We start from the raw sequence: 20,299 nt of genomic DNA, 5'->3' as shown, positions 1-20,299 counted from the left end.
CAACCCACTCTCACCCTGCATCCTCCACCCCCCTTCACCAAACCCTCTCACCCTGCACAACCCTCTCTCACCCTGCTTCCTCCATACACTTTCACCATCCTCCGCGCACCCTACATTAACCCCCTCTCCCCCTGAGTCTTCCCTCACCCTACACCAACCCCACTCTCACCCTGTGTCTTCCCTCACCCTGTGTCCTCTCACCCTGCACCAACCCTCTCTACCCCTGCATCCCACGCCCCCCTGCACCTGCATCCTCCACCCCCCTTCATCAAACCCTCTCACCCTGCACCAACCCTCTCTCACCCTGCTTCCTCCGTCCCCTTTCACTAACCCCCTCTCACCCTACATCAACCCCCTCTCACCCTGAGTCTTCCTCCCCCTACACCAACCCCACTCTCAACCTGTGTCTTCCCTCACCCTGTGTCCTCTCACCCTGCACCAACCCTCTCTACCCCTGCATCCCACGGCCCCCTGCACCCTCCACCCCCCTCCACCAAACCCTCTCACCCTTCACCAACCCTCTCTCACCCTGCTTCCTCCGTCCCCTTTCACCAACCCCCTCTCACCCTACATCAACCCCCTCTCATCCTAAATCTTCCCTCATCCTGTGTCCTCTCACCCTGCATCAACACCCTCACCCTGCATCCTCCGCTTCCCTTCACCAACCCCATCTCACCCAGCATTTTCCCTCACCCTGCACCAACCCAATCCCACCCTGTGTCTTCCCTCACCCTACACCAACCCAATCCCACCCTGTGTCTTCCCTCACCCTGCACCAACCCTCTCTACCCCTGCATCCCACGACGCCATGCACCTGCATCCTCCACCCCCCTTCATCAAACCCTCTCACCCTGCACCAACCCTCTCTCACCCTGCTTTCTCCATACCCTTTCACCAACCCCCTCTCACCCTACATCAACCCCCTCTCACCCTGAGTCTTCACTCCCCTACACCAACCCCACTCTCACCCTTTGTCTTCCCTCACCCTGTGTCCTCTCACCCTGCACCAACCCTCTCTACCCCTGCATCCCATGACCCCCTGCACCTGAATCCTCCACCCCCCTTCATCAAACCCTCTCACCCTGCACCAACCCTCTCTCACCCTGCTTCCTCCGTCCCCTTTTCACCAACCCCCTCTCACCGTACATCAACCCCCTCTCACCCTGAGTCTTCCCTCCCCCTACACCAACCCCAATCTCACCCTGCATCTTCCCTCACCCTGTGTCCTCTCACCCTGCACCAACCCTCTCTTCACCTGCATCCCATGCCCCCCTGCACCTGCATCCTCAATTCACCTTCACTAACCGCCCCTCACCCTTCACCATTCCCATCTCACCCAGCATTTTCCCTCACCCTGTACCAACCCTCTCTAACCCTGCATCATCTGCCCCCACCCCCATGCACCATCCCCCTTTCATCCTGTGTCCCCCTCCCCCTCTCACCCTGCATCTTCCCTCACCCTACACCAACCCAATCTTACCCTGTGTCTTCTCTCACCCTGTTTCCTCTCACCCACACCAACCATCTCAAATCCTGCATCCCTTGCCCCCTGCACCAACCCACTCTCACCCTGCATCCTCCACCCCCCTTCACCAAACCCTCTCACCCTGCACCAACCCTCTCTCACCCTGCTTCCTCCGTCCCCTTTCACCAACCCCCTCTCACCCTACATCAACCCCCTCTCACCCTGAGTCTTCCCTTCGTCCCTCACCCTACACCAACCCCACTCTCAACCTGTGTCTTCCCTCACCCTGTGTCCTCTCACCCTGCACCAACCATCTCTACCCCTGCATCCCACGCTCCCCTGCACCTGCATCCTCCACCCACCTTCACTAACCCCCCTCACCCTTCACCAACCCCATCTCACCCAGCATTTTCCCTCACCCTGTACCAACCCTCTCTAACCCTGCATCATCCGCCCCCCCCCCCATGCACCATCCCCTTTCATCCTGTGTCTCCTCCCCCTCTCACCCTGCATCTTCCCTACCCTACACTAACCCAATCCCACCGCGTGTCTTCCCTCACCCTGTTTCCTCTCACCCTACACCAACCATCTCAAATCCTGCATCCCTTGCCCCCCTGCACCAACCCACTCTCACCCTGCATCCTCCACCCCCCTTCACCAAACCCTCTCACCCCTGCACCAACCCTCTCTCACCCTGCTTCCTCCATCCACTTTCACCATCCCCCTCACACCCTACATTAACCCCTTCTCACCCTGAGTCTTCCCTCACCCTACACCAACCCCACTCTCACCCTGTGTCTTCCCTCACCCTGTGTCCTCTCACCCTGCACCAACCCTATCTACCCCTGCATCCCACGCCCCCCTGCACCTGCATCCTCCACCCCCCTTCATCAAACCCTCTAAACCTGCACCAACCCTCTCTCACCTGCTTCCTCCGTCCCCTTTCACTAACCCCCTCTCACCCTACATCAACCCCCTCTCACCCTGAGTCTTCCCTCCCCCTACACCAACCCCACTCTCAACCTGTGTCTTCCCTCACCCTGTGTCCTCTCACCCTGCACCAACCCTCTCTACCCCTGCATCCCACGGCCCCCTGCACCCTCCACCCCCCTCCACCAAACCCTCTCACCCTTCACCAACCCTCTCTCACCCTGCTTCCTCCGTCCCTTTTACCAACCCCCTCTCACCCTACATCAACCCCCTCTCATCCTAAATCTTCCCTCATCCCTGTGTCCTCCTCACCCTGCATCAACACCCTCACCCTGCATCCTCCGCTTCCCTTCACCAACCCCATCTCACCCAGCATTTTCCCTCACCCTGCACCAACCCCTCTAACCCCTGCATCATCCTCCCCCCATGCACCAACCCCTTTCATCCTGTGTCCTCCGCCCCCTCTCACCCTGCATCTTCCCTCACCCTACACCAACCCAATCCCACCCTGTGTCTTCCCTTACCCTACACCAACCCCAATCCCAACCCTGTGTCTTCCCTCACCCTGCACCACCCTCTCTACCCCTGCATCCCACGACGCCATGCACCTGCATCCTCCACCCCCCTTCATCAAACCCTCTCACCCTGCACCAACCCTCTCTCACCCTGCTTTCTCCGTCCCCTTTCACCAACCCCCTCTCACCGTACATCAACCCCCTCTCACCCTGAGTCTTCCCTCCCCTACACCAACCCCAATCTCACCCTGTGTCTTCCCTCACCCTGTGTCCTCTCACCCTGCACCAACCCTCTCTACCCCTGCATCCCATGCCCCCCTGCACCTGCATCCTCAACCCACCTTAACTAACCGCCCCTCACCCTTCACCATTCCATCTCACCAGCATTTTCCCTCACCCTGTACCAACCCTCTCTAACCCTGCATCATCCGCCCCCCCCATGCACCATCCCCCTTTCATCCTGTGTCCCCCTCCCCCTCTCACCCTGCATCTTCCCTCACCCTACACCAACCAATCTTACCTGTGTCTTCTCTCACCCTGTTTCCTCTCACCCACACCAACCATCTCAAATCCTGCATCCCTTGCCCCCTGCACCAACCCACTCTCACCCTGCATCCTCCACCCCCCTTCACCAAACCCTCTCACCCTGCACCAACCCTCTCTCACCCTGCTTCCTCCATCCACTTTCACCATCCTCCGCGCACCCTACATTAACCCCCTCTCCCCTGAGTCTTCCCTCACCCTACACCAACCCCACTCTCACCCTGTGTCTTCCCTCACCCTGTGTCCTCTCACCCTGCACCAACCCTCTCTACCCCTGCATCCACGCCCCCCTGCACCTGCATCCTCCACCCCCCTTCATCAAACCTCTCACCCTGCACCAACCCTCTCTCACCCTGCTTCCTCCGTCCCCTTTCACTAACCCCCTCTCACCCTACATCAACCCCCTCTCACCCTGAGTCTTCCCTCCCCCTACACCAACCCCACTCTCAACCTGTGTCTTCCCTCACCCTGTGTTCTCTCACCCTGCACAACCCTCTCTACCCCTGCATCCCACGGCCCCCTGCACCCTCCACCCCCCTCCACCAACCCTCTCACCCTTCACCAACCCTCTCTCACCCTGCTTCCTCCGTCCCCTTTCACCAACCCCCCTCTCACCCTACATCAACCCCCTCTCATCCTAAATCTTCCCTCATCCTGTGTCCTCTCACCCTGCATCAACACCCTCACCCTGCATCCTCCGCTTCCCTTCACCAACCCCATCTCACCCAGCATTTTCCCTCACCCTGCACCAACCCAATCCCACCCTGTGTCTTCCCTCACCCTACACCAACCCAATCCCACCCTGTGTCTTCCCTCACCCTGCACCAACCCTCTCTACTCCCTGCATCCCACGACGCCATGCACCTGCATCCTCCACCCCCCTTCATCAAACCCTCTCACCCTGCACCAACCCTCTCTCACCCTGCTTTCTCCATACCCTTTCACCAACCCCTCTCACCCTACATCAACCCCCTCTCACCCTGAGTCTTCACTCCCCCTACACCAACCCCACTCTCACCTTTGTCTTCCCTCACCCTGTGTCCTCTCACCCTGCACCACCCTCTCTACCCCTGCATCCCATGACCCCCTGCACCTGCATCCTCCACCCCCCTTCATCAAACCCTCTCACCTGCACCAACCCTCTCTCACCCTGCTTCCTCCGTCCCCTTTCACCAACCCCCTCTCACCGTACATCAACCCCCTCTCACCCTGAGTCTTCCCTCCCCCTACACCAACCCCAATCTCACCCTGCATCTTCCCTCACCCTGTGTCCTCTCACCCTGCACCAACCCTCTCTTCACCTGCATCCCATGCCCCCTGCACCTGCATCCTCAATTCACCTTCACTAACCGCCCCTCACCCTTCACCATTCCCATCTCACCCAGCATTTTCCCTCACCCTGTACCAACCCTCTCTAACCCTGCATCATCTGCCCCCACCCCCCATGCACCATCCCCCTTTCATCCTGTGTCCCCCTCCCCCTCTCACCCTGCATCTTCCCTCACCCTACACCAACCCAATCTTACCCTGTGTCTTCTCTCACCCTGTTTCCTCTCACCCACACCAACCATCTCAAATCCTGCATCCCTTGCCCCCTGCACCAACCCACTCTCACCCCGCATCCTCCACCCCCCTTCACCAAACCCTCTCACCCTGCACCAACCCTCTCTCACCCTGCTTCCTCCGTCCCCTTTCACCAACCCCCTCTCACCCTACATCAACCCCCTCTCACCCTGAGTCTTCCCTTCGTCCCTCACCCTACACCAACCCCACTCTCTACCTGTGTCTTCCCTCACCCTGTGTCCTCTCACCCTGCACCAACCATCTCTACCCCTGCATCCCACGCTCCCCTGCACCTGCATCCTCCACCCACCTTCACTAACCCCCCCTCACCCTTCACCAACCCCATCTCACCCAGCATTTTCCCTCACCCTGTACCAACCCTCTCTAACCCTGCATCATCCGCCCCCCCCCCCCCCCCATGCACCATCCCCCTTTCATCCTGTGTCCTCCTCCCCCTCTCACCCTGCATCTTCCCTCACCCTACACTAACCCAATCCCACCGCGTGTCTTCCCTCACCCTGTTTCCTCTCACCCTACACCAACCATCTCAAATCCTGCATCCCTTGCCCCCTGCACCAACCCACTCTCACCCTGCATCCTCCACCCCCTTCACCAACCCTCTCACCCTGCACCAACCCTCTCTCACCCTGCTTCCTCCATCCACTTTCACCATCCCCTCACACCCTACATTAACCCCTTCTCACCCTGAGTTTCCCTCACCCTACACCAACCCCACTCTCACCCTGTGTCTTCCCTCACCCTGTGTCCTCTCACCCTGCACCAACCCTATCTACCCCTGCATCCCACGCCCCCCTGCACCTGCATCCTCCACCCCCCTTCATCAAACCCTCTAAACCTGCACCAACCTCTCTCACCCTGCTTCCTCCGTCCCCTTTCACTAACCCCCTCTCACCCTGAGTCTTCCCTCCCCCTACACCAACCCCACCCTCACCCTGTGTCTTCCCTCACCCTGTGTCCTCTCACCGTGCACCAACCCTCTCTACCCCTGCATCCACGGCCCCCTGCACCCTCCACCCCCCTCCACCAAACCCTCTCACCCTTCACCAACCCTCTCTCACCCTGCTTCCTCGTCCCTTTTACCAACCCCCTCTCACCCTACATCACCCCCTCTCATCTAATCTTCCCTCATCTGTGTCCTCTCACCCTGCATCAACACCCTCACCCTGCATCCTCCGCTTCCCTTCACCAACCCCATCTCACCCAGCATTTTCCCTCACCCTGCACCAACCCCTCTAAACCCTGCATCATCCTCCCCCCATGCACCAACCCCCTTTCATCCTGTGTCCTCCACCCCCTCTCACCCTGCATCTTCCCTCACCCTACACCAACCCAATCCCACCCTGTGTCTTCCCTCACACTACACCAACCCAATCCCACCCTGTGTCTTCCCTCACCCTGCACCAACCCTCTCTACCCCTGCATCCCACGACGCCATGCAACCTGCATCCTCCACCCCCCTTCATCAAACCCTCTCACCCTGCACCAACCCTCTCTCACCCTGCTTTCTCCGTCCCCTTTCACCAACCCCCTCTCACCGTACATCAACCCCCTCTCACCCTGAGTCTTCCCTCCCCTACCACAACCCCAATCTCACCCTGTGTCCTCTCACCCTGCACCAACCCTCTCTACCCCTGCATCCCATGCCCCCCTGCACCTGCATCCTCAACCCACCTTAACTAACCGCCCCTCACCCTTCACCATTCCCATCTCACCCAGCATTTTCCCTCACCCTGTACCAACCCTCTCTAACCCTGCATCATCCGCCCCCCCCCCCATGCACCATCCCCCTTTCATCCTGTGTCCCCTCCCCCTCTCACCCTGCATCTTCCCTCACCCTACACCAACCCAATCTTACCCTGTGTCTTCTCTCACCCTGTTTCCTCTCACCCACACCAACATCTCAAATCCTGCATCCCTTGCCCCCTGCACCAACCCACTCTCACCCTGCATCCTCCACCCCCCTTCACCAAACCCTCTCACCCTGCACCAACCCTCTCTCCACCCTGCTTCCTCCGTCCCCTTTCACCAACCCCCTCTCACTCTACATCAACCCCCTCTCACCCTGAGTCTTCCCTCACCCTACACCAACCCCACTCCCACCCTGTGTCTTCCCTCACCCTGTGTCCTCTCACCCTGCACCAACCCTCTCTACCCCTGCATCCCACGCCCCCTGCACCTGCATCCTCCACCCCCCTTCATCAAACCCTCTCCCCCTGCACCAACCCTCTCTCACCCTGCTTCCTCCGTCCCCTTTCACTAACCCCTCTCACCCTACATCAACCCCCTCTCACCCTGAGTCTTCCCTCCCCCTACACCAACCCCACTCTCATCCTGTGTCTTCCCTCACCCTGTGTCCTCTCACCCTGCACCAACCCTCTCTACCCCTGTATCCCACGCTCCCCTGCACCTGCATCCTCCACCCACCTTCACTAACCCCCCTCACCCTTCACCAACCCTATCTCACCCAGCATTTTCCTCACCCTGTACCAACCCTCTCTAACCCTGCATCATCCGCCCCCCATGCACCATCCCCCTTTTATCCTGTGTCCTCCTCCCCCTCTCACCCTGCATCTTCCCTCACCCTACACCAACCCAATCCCACCCCCGTGTTTTCCCTCACCCTGTTTCCTCTCACCCTACACCAACCATCTCAAATCCTGCATCCTTGCCCCCCTGCACCAACCTCTCTCACCCTGCTTCCTCCATCCACTTTCACCATCCCCCGCGCACCCTACATCAACCCCTCTCACCCTGAGTCTTCCCTCACCCTACACCAACCCCTCTCCACCCTGTGTCTTCCCCTCACCCTGTGTCCTCTCACCCTGCACCAACCCTCTCTACCCCTGCATCCCACGCCCCCCTGCACCTGCATCCTCCACCCCCTTCATCAAACCCTCTCACCCTGCACCAACCCTCTCTCACCCTGCTTCCTCCGTCCCCTTTCACCAACCCCCTCTCACCCTACATCAACCCCTCTCACCCTGAGTCTTCCCTTCGTCCCTCACCCTACACCAACCCCACTCTCAACCTGTGTCTTCCCTCACCCTGTGTCCTCTCACCCTGCACCAACCCTCTCTACCCCTGCATCCCACGCCCCCCTGCACCTGCATCCTCCACCCCCCTTCATCAAACCCTCTCACCCTGCACCAACCCTCTCTCACCCTGCTTCCTCCGTCCCCTTTCACCAACCCCCTCTCACCTACATCAACCCCTCTCACCCTGAGTCTTCCCTTCGTCCCCTCACCCTACACCAACCCCACTCTCAACCTGTGTCTTCCCTCACCCTGTGTCCTCTCACCCTTCACCAACCCTCTCTACCCCTGCATCCCATTCCCCCCTGCACCTGCATCCTTAACCCACCTTCACTAACCGCCCCTCACCCTTCACCAACCCCATCTCACCCAGCATTTTCCCTCACCCTGTACCAACCCTCTCTAACCCTGCATCATCCGCCCCCCCATGCACCATCCCCCTTTCATCCTGTGTCCCCCTCCCCCTCTCACCCTGCATCTTCCCTCACCCTACACCAACCCAATCTTACCCTGTGTCTTCTCTCACCCTGTTTCCTCTCACCCACACCAACCATCTCAAATCCTGCATCCCTTGCCCCCTGCACCAACCCACTCTCACCCTGCATCCTCCACCCCCCTTCACCAAACCCTCTCACCCTGCACCAACCCTCTCTCACCCTGCTTCCTCAGTCCCCTTTCACCAACCCCCTCTCACCCTACATCAACCCCCTCTCACCCTGAGTCTTCCCTCACCCTACATCAACCCCACTCCCACCCTGAGTCTTCACTCACCCTGTGTCCTCTCACCCTGCACCAACCCTCTCTACCCCTGCATCCCCCGCCCCCCTGCACCTGCATCCTCCACCCCCTTCACCAACCCCTTCTCACCCTGAGTCTTCCCTCACCCTACACCAACCCCACTCTCATCCTGTGTCTTCCCTCACCCTGTGTCCTCTCACCCTGCACCGACCCTCTCTACCCCTGCATCCCACGCCCCCCTGCACCTGCATCCTCCACCCACCTTCACTAATCCCCCCTCACCCTTCACCAACCCCATCTCACCCAGCATTTTCCCTCACCCTGTACCAAACCTCTCTAACCCTGCATCATCCGCCCCCCCCATGCACCATCCCCCTTTCATCCTTTGTCCTCCTCCCCCTCTCACCCTGCATCTTCCCTCACCCTACACCAACCCAATCCCACCCCGTGTCTTCCCTCACCCTGTTTCCTCTCACCCTACACCAACCATCTCAAATCCTGCATCCCTTGCCCCCCTGCACCAACCCACTCTCACCCTGCATCCTCCACCCCCTTCACCAAACCCTCTCAACCTGCACCAACCCTCTCTCACCCTGCTTCCTCCATCCACTTTCACCATCCCCCGCGCACCCTACATCAACCCCCTCTCACCCTGAGTCTTCCCTCACCCTACACCAACCCCACTCTCACCCTGTGTCTTCCCTCACCCTGTGTCCTCTCACCCTGCACCAACCCTCTCTACCCCTGCATCCCACGCCCCCCTGCACCTGCATCCTCCACCCCCCTTCATCAAACCCTCTCACCCTGCACCAACCTTCTCTCACCCTGCTTCCACCGTCCCCTTTCACCAACCCCCTCTCACCCTACATCAACCCCCTCTCACCCTGAGTCTTCCCTTTGTCCCTCACCCTACACCAACCCCACTCTCAACCTGTGTCTTCCCTCACCCTGTGTCCTCTCACCCTGCACCAACCCTCTCTACCCCTGCATCCCACGACCCCCTGCACCTGCATCCTCCACCCCCCTTCATCAAACCCTCTCACCCTGCACCAACCCTCTCTCACCCTGCTTCCTCCGTCCCCTTTCACCAACCCCCTCTCACCCTACATCAACCCCCTCTCATCCTGAGTCTTCCCTCCCCCTACACCAACCCCACTCTCATCCTGTGTCTTCCCCTTACCCTGTGTCCTCTCACCCTGCACCAACCCTCTCTACCCCTGCATCCCACGCTCCCCTGCACCTGCATCCTCCACCCACCTTCACTAACCCCCCCTCACCCTTCACCAACCCCATCTCACCCAGCATTTTCCCTCACCCTGTACCAACCCTCTCTAACCCTGCATCATCCGCCCCCCCCATGCACCATCCCCCTTTCATCCTGTGTCCTCCTCCCCCTCTCACCCTGCATCTTTCCTCACCCTACACCAACCCAATCCCACCCCGTGTCTTCGCTCACCCTGTTTCCTCTCACCCTACACCAACCATCTCAAATCCTGCATCCCTTGCCCCCCTGCACCAACCCACTCTCACCCTGCATCCTCCACCCCCCTTCACCAAACCCTCTCACCCTGCACCAACCCTCTCTCACCCTGCTTCCTCCGTCCCCTTTCACCAACCCCCTCTCACCCTACATCAACCCCCTCTCACCCTTAGTCTTCCCTCACCCTACACCAACCCCACTCTCAACCTGTGTCTTTCCTCACCCTGTGTCCTCTCACCCTGCACCAACCCTCTCTACCCCTGCATCCCACGCCCCCTGCACCTGCATCCTCCACCCCCCTTCATCAAACCCTCTCACCCTGCACCAACCCTCTCTCACCCTGCTTCCTCCATCCCCTTTCACCAACCCCCTCTCACCCTACATCAATCCCCTCTCACCCTGAGTCTTCCCTCACCCTACACCAACCCCACTCTCACCCTGTGTCTTCCCTCACCCTGTGTCCTCTCACCCTGCACCAACCCTCTCTACCCCTGCATCCCACGTCCCCCTGCACCTGCATCCTCCACCTACCTTAACTAACCCCCCCTCACCCTTCACCAACCCCATCTCACCCAGCATTTTCCCTCACCCTGCACCAACCCCCTCTAACCCTTATCATCCGCCCCCCCATGCACCAATCCCCTTTCATCCTGTGTCCTCCTTCCGCTCTCACCCTGCATCTTCCCTCACCCTACACCAACCCAATCCCACCCCGTGTCTTCCCTCACCCTGTTTCCTCTCACCCTACACCACCCATCTCAAATCCTGCATCACTTGCCCCCCTGCACCAACCCAATCTCACCCTGCATCCTCCATCCCCCTTCACCAAACCCTCTCACCCTGCACCAACCCTCTCTCACCCTGCTTTCTCCGTCCCCTTTCACCAACCCCCTCTCACCCTACATTAACCCCCTCTCACCCTGAGTCTTCCCTCACCCGACACCAACCCCACTCTCACCCTGTGTCTTCCCTCACCCTGTGTCCTCTCACCCTGCACCAACCCTCCCTACCCCTGCATCCCACGCCCCCCTGCACCTGCATCCTCGACCCACCTTCACTAACCCCCCCTCACTCTTCACCAACCTAATCTCACCCAGCATTTTCCCTCACCCTGCACAAACCCCCTCTAACCCCGCATCTTCCGCCCCCCCCATTTACCAATCCCCTTTCATCCTGTGTCCTCCTCTCCCTCTCACCCTGCATCTTCCCTCACCCTACTCCAACCCAATCCCACCCCGTGTCTTCCCTTCCCCTATTTCCTCTCACCCTACACCAACCATCTCAAATCCTGCATCCCTTGCCCCCCTGCACCAACCCAATCTCACCCTGCATCCTCCATCCCCCTTCACCAAACCCTCTCACCCTGCTCCAACCCTCTCTCACCCTGCTTCCTCCGTCCCCTTTCACCAACCCCCTCTCACCCTACATCAACCCCCTCTCAGCCTGAGTCTTCCCTCACCCTACACCAACCCCACTCTCACCCTGTGTCTTCCCTCACCCTGTGTCCTCTCACCCTGCAACAACCCTCCCTACTCCTGCATCCCACGCCACCCTGCACCTGCATCCTCCACCCACCTTCACTAACCCCCCCTCACCCTTCACCAACCCCATCTCACCCAGCATTTTCCCTCACCCTGCACCAACCCCCTCTAACCCTGCTTCTTCCGCCCCCCCCATGCACCAATCTCCTTTCATCCTGTGTCCTCCTCCCCCTCTCACCCTGCATCTTCCCTCACCCTACACCAACCCAATCCCACCCCGTGTCTTCCCTCACCCTGTTTCCTCTCACCCTACACCAACCATCTCAAATCCTGCATCCCTTGCCCCCCTGCACCAACCCAATCTCACCCTGCCTCCTTCATCCCCCTTCACCAAACCCTCTCACCCTGCACCAACCCTCTCTCACCCTGCTTCCTCCGTCCTCTTTCACCAACCCCCTCTCACCCTGAGTCTTCCCTCACCCTACACCAACCCCACTCTCAACCTGTGTCTTCCCTCACCCTGTGTCCTCTCACCCTGCACTAAACCTCTCTACCCCTGCATCCCACGCCCCCCTGCACCTGCATCCTCCTCCCCCTTCATCAAACCCTCTCAGCCTGCACCAACCCTCTCTCACCCTGCTTCCTCCATCCCCTTTCACCAACCCCCTCTCACCCTACATCAACCCCCTCTCACCCTGAGTCTTCCCTCACCCTACACCAACCCCACTCTCAACCTGTGTCTTCCCTCACCCTGTGTCCTCTCACCCTACACCAACCATCTCAAATCCTGCATCCCTTACCCCCCTGCACCAACCCACTCTCACCCTGCATCCTCCACCCGTTTTCACCAAACCCTCTCACCCTGCTTCCTCCGTACCCTTTCAACAACCCCCTCTCACCCTACATCAACCCCCTCACCGGGAGTCTTCCCTCACCCTACACCAACCCCACTCTCACCCTGTGTCTTCCCTCACCCTGTGTCCTCTCACCCTGCACCAACCCTCCCTACCCCTGCATCCCACGCCCCCCTGCACCTGCATCCTCGACCCACCTTCACTAACCCCCCCTCACTCTTCACCAACCCCATCTCACCCAGCATTTTCCCTCACCCTGCACCAACCCCCTCTAACCCCGCATCTTCCGCCCCCCCCATGCACCAATCCCCTTTCATCCTGTGTCCTCCTCTCCCTCTCACCCTGCATCTTCCCTCACCCTACACCAACCCAATCCCACCCCGTGTCTTCCCTTCCCCTATTTCCTCTCACCCTACACCAACCATCTCAAATCCTGCATCCCTTGCCCCCCTGCACCAACCCAATCTCACCCTGCATCCTCCATCCCCCTTCACCAAACCCTCTCACCCTGCACCAACCCTCTCTCACCCTGCTTCCTCCGTCCCCTTTCACCAACCCCCTCTCACCCTACATCAACCCCCTCTCAGCCTGAGTCTTCCCTCACCCTACACCAACCCCACTCTCACCCTGTGTCTTCCCTCACCCTGTGTCCTCTCACCCTGCACCAACCCTCCCTACCCCTGCATCCCACGCCACCCTGCACCTGCATCCTCCACCCACCTTCACTAACCCCCCCTCACTCTTCACCAACCCCATCTCACCCAGCATTTTCCCTCACCCTGCACCAACCCCCTCTAACCCCGCATCTTCCGCCCCCCCCATGCACCAATCCCCTTTCATCCTGTGTCCTCCTCTCCCTCTCACCCTGCATCTTCCCTCACCCTACACCAACCCAATCCCACCCCGTGTCTTCCCTCACCCTGTTTCCTCTCACCCTACACCAACCATCTCAAATCCTGCATCCCTTGCCCCCCTGCACCAACCCAATCTCACCCTGCCTCCTTCATCCCCCTTCACCAAACCCTCTCACCCTGCACCAACCCTCTCTCACCCTGCTTCCTCCGTCCCCTTTCACCAACCCCCTCTCACCCTGAGTCTTCCCTCACCCTACACCAACCCCACTCTCAACCTGTGTCTTCCCTCACCCTGTGTCCTCTCACCCTACACCAACCATCTCAAATCCTGCATCCCTTACCCCCCTGCACCAACCCACTCTCACCCTGCATCCTCCACCCGTTTTCACCAAACCCTCTCACCCTGCTTCCTCCGTACCCTTTCAACAACCCCCTCTCACCCTACATCAACCCCCTCACCCTGAGTCTTCCCTCACCCGACACCAACCCCACTCTCACCCTGTGTCTTTCCTCACCCTGTGCCCTCTCACCCTGCACCAACCCTCCCTACCCCGGCATTCCACACCCCCCTGCACCTGCATCCTCCACCCCCCTTCATCAAACCCTCTCACCCTGCTCCAACCCTCTCTCACCCTGCTTTCTCCGTCCCCTTTCACCAACCCCCTCTCACCCTACATCAACCCCCTCTCACCCTGAGTCTTCCCTCACCCTACACCAACCCCACTCTCAACCTGTGTCTTCCCTCACCCTGTGTTATCTCACCCTGCACCAACCGTCTTTACCCCTGCATCCCACGCCCCCCTGCACCTGCATCCTCCACCCACCTTCACTATCCCCCCCCCTCACCCTTCACCAACCCCATCTCACCCAGCATTTTCCCTCACCCTGTACCAACGTTTTCTAACCTTGCATCATCCGCCCCCCATGCACCAACCCTCTTTCATCCTGTGTCCTCCTCCCCCTCTCACCCTGCATCTTCCCTCACCCTACACCAACCCAATCCCACCCCGTGTCTTCCCTCACCCTGTTTCCTCTCACCCTACACCAACCATCTCAAATCCTGCATCCCTTGCCTCCCTGCACCAACCCAATCTCACCCTGCATCCTCCACCCCCCTTCACCAAACCCTCTCACCCTGCACCAACCCTCTCTCACCCTGCTTCCTCCGTCCCCTTTCACCAACCCCCTCTCACCCTACATCAACCCCCTCTCACCCTTAGTCTTCCCTCACCCTACACCAACCCCACTCTCAACCTGTGTCTTTCCTCACCCTGTGTCCTCTCACCCTGCACCAACCCTCTCTACCCCTGCATCCCACGCCCCCTGCACCTGCATCCTCCACCCCCCTTCATCAAACCCTCTCACCCTGCACCAACCCTCTCTCACCCTGCTTCCTCCATCCCCTTTCACCAACCCCCTCTCACCCTACATCAATCCCCTCTCACCCTGAGTCTTCCCTCACCCTACACCAACCCCACTCTCACCCTGTGTCTTCCCTCACCCTGTGTCCTCTCACCCTGCACCAACCCTCTCTACCCCTGCATCCCACGTCCCCCTGCACCTGCATCCTCCACCTACCTTAACTAACCCCCCCTCACCCTTCACCAACCCCATCTCACCCAGCATTTTCCCTCACCCTGCACCAACCCCCTCTAACCCTTATCATCCGCCCCCCCATGCACCAATCCCCTTTCATCCTGTGTCCTCCTTCCGCTCTCACCCTGCATCTTCCCTCACCCTACACCAACCTAATCCCACCCCGTGTCTTCCCTCACCCTGTTTCCTCTCATCCTACACCACCCATCTCAAATCCTGCATCACTTGCCCCCCTGCACCAACCCAATCTCACCCTGCATCCTCCATCCCCCTTCACCAAACCCTCTCACCCTGCACCAACCCTCTCTCACCCTGCTTTCTCCGTCCCCTTTCACCAACCCCCTCTCACCCTACATTAACCCCCTCTCACCCTGAGTCTTCCCTCACCCGACACCAACCCCACTCTCACCCTGTGTCTTCCCTCACCCTGTGTCCTCTCACCCTGCACCAACCCTCCCTACCCCTGCATCCCACGCCCCCCTGCACCTGCATCCTCGACCCACCTTCACTAACCCCCCCTCACTCTTCACCAACCCCATCTCACCCAGCATTTTCCCTCACCCTGCACCAACCCCCTCTAACCCCGCATCTTCCGCCCCCCCCATTTACCAATCCCCTTTCATCCTGTGTCCTCCTCTCCCTCTCACCCTGCATCTTCCCTCACCCTACTCCAACCCAATCCCACCCCGTGTCTTCCCTTCCCCTATTTCCTCTCACCCTACACCAACCATCTCAAATCCTGCATCCCTTGCCCCCCTGCACCAACCCAATCTCACCCTGCATCCTCCATCCCCCTTCACCAAACCCTCTCACCCTGCACCAACCCTCTCTCACCCTGCTTCCTCCGTCCCCTTTCACCAACCCCCTCTCACCCTACATCAACCCCCTCTCAGCCTGAGTCTTCCCTCACCCTACACCAACCCCACTCTCACCCTGTGTCTTCCCTCACCCTGCACCAACCCTCCCTACTCCTGCATCCCACGCCACCCTGCACCTGCATCCTCCACCCACCTTCACTAACCCCCCCTCACCCTTCACCAACCCCATCTCACCCAGCATTTTCCCTCACCCTGCACCAACCCCCTCTAACCCTGCATCTTCCGCCCACGCCACCCTGCACCTGCATCCTCCACCCACCTTCACTAACCCCCCCCACCCTTCACCAACCCCATCTCACCCAGCATTTTCCCTCACCCTGCACCAACCCTCTCTCACCCTGCTTCCTCCGTCCCCTTTCACCAACCCCTTCTCACCCTGAGTCTTCCCTCACCCTACACCAACCCCACTCTCAACCTGTGTCTTCCCTCACCCTGTGTCCTCTCACCCTGCACTAAACCTCTCTACCCCTGCATCCCACGCCCCCCTGCACCTGCATCCTCCTCCTCCTTCATCAAACCCTCTCAGCCTGCACCAACCCTCTCTCACCCTGCTTCCTCCATCCCCTTTCACCAACCCCCTCTCACCCTACATCAACCCCCTCTCACCCTGAGTCTTCCCTCACCCTACACCAACCCCACTCTCAACCTGTGTCTTCCCTCACCCTGTGTCCTCTCACCCTACACCAACCATCTCAAATCCTGCATCCCTTACCCCCCTGCACCAACCCACTCTCACCCTGCATCCTCCACCCGTTTTCACCAAACCCTCTCACCCTGCTTCCTCCGTACCCTTTCAACAACCCCCTCTCACCCTACATCAACCCCCTCACCCTGAGTCTTCCCTCACCCTACACCAACCCCACTCTCACCCTGTGTCTTCCCTCACCCTGTGTCCTCTCACCCTGCACCAACCCTCCCTACCCCTGCATCCCACGCCCCCCTGCACCTGCATCCTCGACCCACCTTCACTAACCCCCCCTCACTCTTCACCAACCCCATCTCACCCAGCATTTTCCCTCACCCTGCACCAACCCCCTCTAACCCCGCATCTTCCGCCCCCCCCCATGCACCAATCCCCTTTCATCCTGTGTCCTCCTCTCCCTCTCACCCTGCATCTTCCCTCACCCTACACCAACCCAATCCCACCCCGTGTCTTCCCTTCCCCTATTTCCTCTCACCCTACACCAACCATCTCAAATCCTGCATCCCTTGCCCCCCTGCACCAACCCAATCTCACCCTGCATCCTCCATCCCCCTTCACCAAACCCTCTCACCCTGCACCAACCCTCTCTCACCCTGCTTCCTCCGTCCCCTTTCACCAACCCCCTCTCACCCTACATCAACCCCCTCTCAGCCTGAGTCTTCCCTCACCCTACACCAACCCCACTCTCACCCTGTGTCTTCCCTCACCATGTGTCCTCTCACCCTGCACCAACCCTCCCTACCCCTGCATCCCACGCCACCCTGCACCTGCATCCTCCACCCACCTTCACTAACCCCCCCTCACCCTTCACCAACCCCATCTCACCCAGCATTTTCCCTCACCCTGCACCAACCCCCTCTAACCCTGCATCTTCCGCCCCCCCCCATGCACCAATCTCCTTTCATCCTGTGTCCTCCTCCCCCTCTCACCCTGCATCTTCCCTCACCCTACACCAACCCAATCCCACCCCGTGTCTTCCCTCACCCTGTTTCCACTCACCCTACACCAACCATCTCAAATCCTGCATCCCTTGCCCCCCTGCACCAACCCAATCTCACCCTGCCTCCTTCATCCCCCTTCACCAAACCCTCTCACCCTGAGTCTTCCCTCACCCTACACCAACCCCACTCTCAACCTGTGTCTTCCCTCACCCTGTGTCCTCTCACCCTGCACTAAACCTCTCTACCCCTGCATCCCACGCCCCCCTGCACCTGCATCCTCCTCCCCCTTCATCAAACCCTCTCAGCCTGCACCAACCCTCTCTCACCCTGCTTCCTCCATCCCCTTTCACCAACCCCCTCTCACCCTACATCAACCCCCTCTCACCCTGAGTCTTCCCTCACCCTACACCAACCCCACTCTCAACCTGTGTCTTCCCTCACCCTGTGTCCTCTCACCCTACACCAACCATCTCAAATCCTGCATCCCTTACCCCCCTGCACCAACCCACTCTCACCCTGCATCCTCCACCCGTTTTCACCAAACCCTCTCACCCTGCTTCCTCCGTACCCTTTCAACAACCCCCTCTCACCCTACATCAACCCCCTCACCCTGAGTCTTCCCTCACCGACACCAACCCCACTCTCACCCTGTGTCTTTCCTCACCCTGTGCCCTCTCACCCTGCACCAACCCTCCCTACCCCTGCATCCCACGCCCCCCTGCAACTGCATCCTCCACCCACCTTCAACAAACCCTCTCACCCTGCACCAACCCTCTCTCACCCTGCTTCCTCCGTCCCCTTTCACCAACCCCCTCTCACCCTACATCAATCCCCTCTCACCCTGAGTCTTCCCTCACCCTACACCAACCCCACTCTCACCCTGTGTCTTCCCTCACCCTGTGTCCTCTCACCCTGCACCAACCCTCTTTACCCCTGCATCCCACGTCCCCCTGCACCTGCATCCTCCACCTACCTTCACTAACCCCCCCTCACCCTTCACCAACCCCATCTCACCCAGCATTTTCCCTCACCCTGCACCAACCCCCTCTAACCCTGCATCATCCGCCCCCCCCATGCACCAACCCAATCCCACCCTGTGTCTTCCCTCACCCTGTTTCCTCTCACCCTACACCAACCCAATCCCACCCTGTGTCTTCCCTCACCCTGTGTCCTCTCACCCTACACCAACCATCTCAAATCCTGCATCCCTTGCCCCCGTGCACCAACCCACTCTCACCCTGCATCCTCCACCCCCCTTCACCAAACCCTCTCACCCTATACCAACCCTCTCTCACCCTGCTTCCTCCGTCCCCTTTCACGAACCCCCTCTCACCCTACATCAACCCCCTCTCACCCTGAGTCTTCCCTCACCCTACACCAACCCCCTCTAATCCTGCATCATCTGCCCCCCCCCCATGCACCAACCCAATCCCACCCTGTGTCTTCCCTCACCCTGTTTCCTCTCACCCTACACCAACCCAATCCCACCCTGTGTCTTCCCTCACCCTGTGTCCTCTCACCCTACACCAACCATCTCAAATCCTGCATCCCTTGCCCCCCTGCACCAACCCACTCTCACCCTGCATCTTCCACCCCCCTTCACCAAACCCCTTTTACCCTGAGACTTCCCTCACCCTACACCAACCCCACTCTCAACCTGAGTCTTCCCTCACCCTGTGTCCTCTCACCCTGCACCAACCCGCTCTACCCCTGCATTCCACACCCCCCTGCACCTGCATCCTCCACCCCCCTTCATCAAACCCTCTCACCCTGCTCCAACCCTCTCTCACCCTGCTTTCTCCGTCCCCTTTCACCAACCCCCTCTCACCCTACATCAACCCCCTCTCACCCTGAGTCTTCCCTCACCCTACACCAACCCCACTCAACCTGTGTCTTCCCTCAACCTGTGTCCTCTCACCCTGCACCAATCCTCTCTACCCCTGCATCCCACGCCCCCTGCACCTGCATCCTCCACCCCCCTTCATCAAAACCTCTCACCCTGCACCGACCCTCTCTCACCCTGCTTTCTCCGTCCCCTTTCACCAACCCCCTCTCACCCTACATCAACCCCCTCTCACCCTGAGTCTTCCCTCACCCTACACCAACCCCACTCAACCTGTGTCTTCCCTCACCCTGTGTCCTCTCACCCTGCACCAATCCTCTCTACCCCTGCATCCCACGCCCCCTGCACCCTCCACCCCCCTTCATCAAAACCTCTCACCCTGCACCGACCCTCTCTCACCCTGCTTCCTCCGTCCCCTTTCACCAACCCCCTCTCATCCTACATCAACCCCCTCTCACCCTGAGTCTTCCCTCACCCTACACCAACCCCACTCAACCTGTGTCTTCCCTCACCCTGTGTCCTCTCACCCTGCACCAACCCTCTCTACCCCTTCATCCCACGCCCCCCTGCACCTGCATCCTCCACCCACTTTCACTAACCCCCCCTCACCCTTCACCAACCCCATCTAACCCTGCATCATCCTCCCCCCCATGCACCAATCCCTTTTCATCCCGTGTCCTCCACTCCCTCTCACCCTGCATCTTCCCTCACCCTACACCAACCCAATCTCACCCTGTGTCTTCCCTCACCCTGTGTCCTCTCACCCTACACCAACCATCTCAAATCCTGCATCCCTTACCCCCCTGCACCAACCCACTCTCACCCTGCATCCTCCACCCTCCTTCACCAAACCCTCTCGCCC

This window comes from Crinia signifera, unplaced genomic scaffold (assembly GCF_055691185.1).
Source record: "Crinia signifera unplaced genomic scaffold, ASM5569118v1 HAP2_SCAFFOLD_250, whole genome shotgun sequence".
Classification (NCBI taxonomy): domain Eukaryota; kingdom Metazoa; phylum Chordata; class Amphibia; order Anura; family Myobatrachidae; genus Crinia; species Crinia signifera.
The sequence above is the reverse complement of the archived record's forward strand: the minus strand, read 5'-3'. Positions refer to the sequence as shown.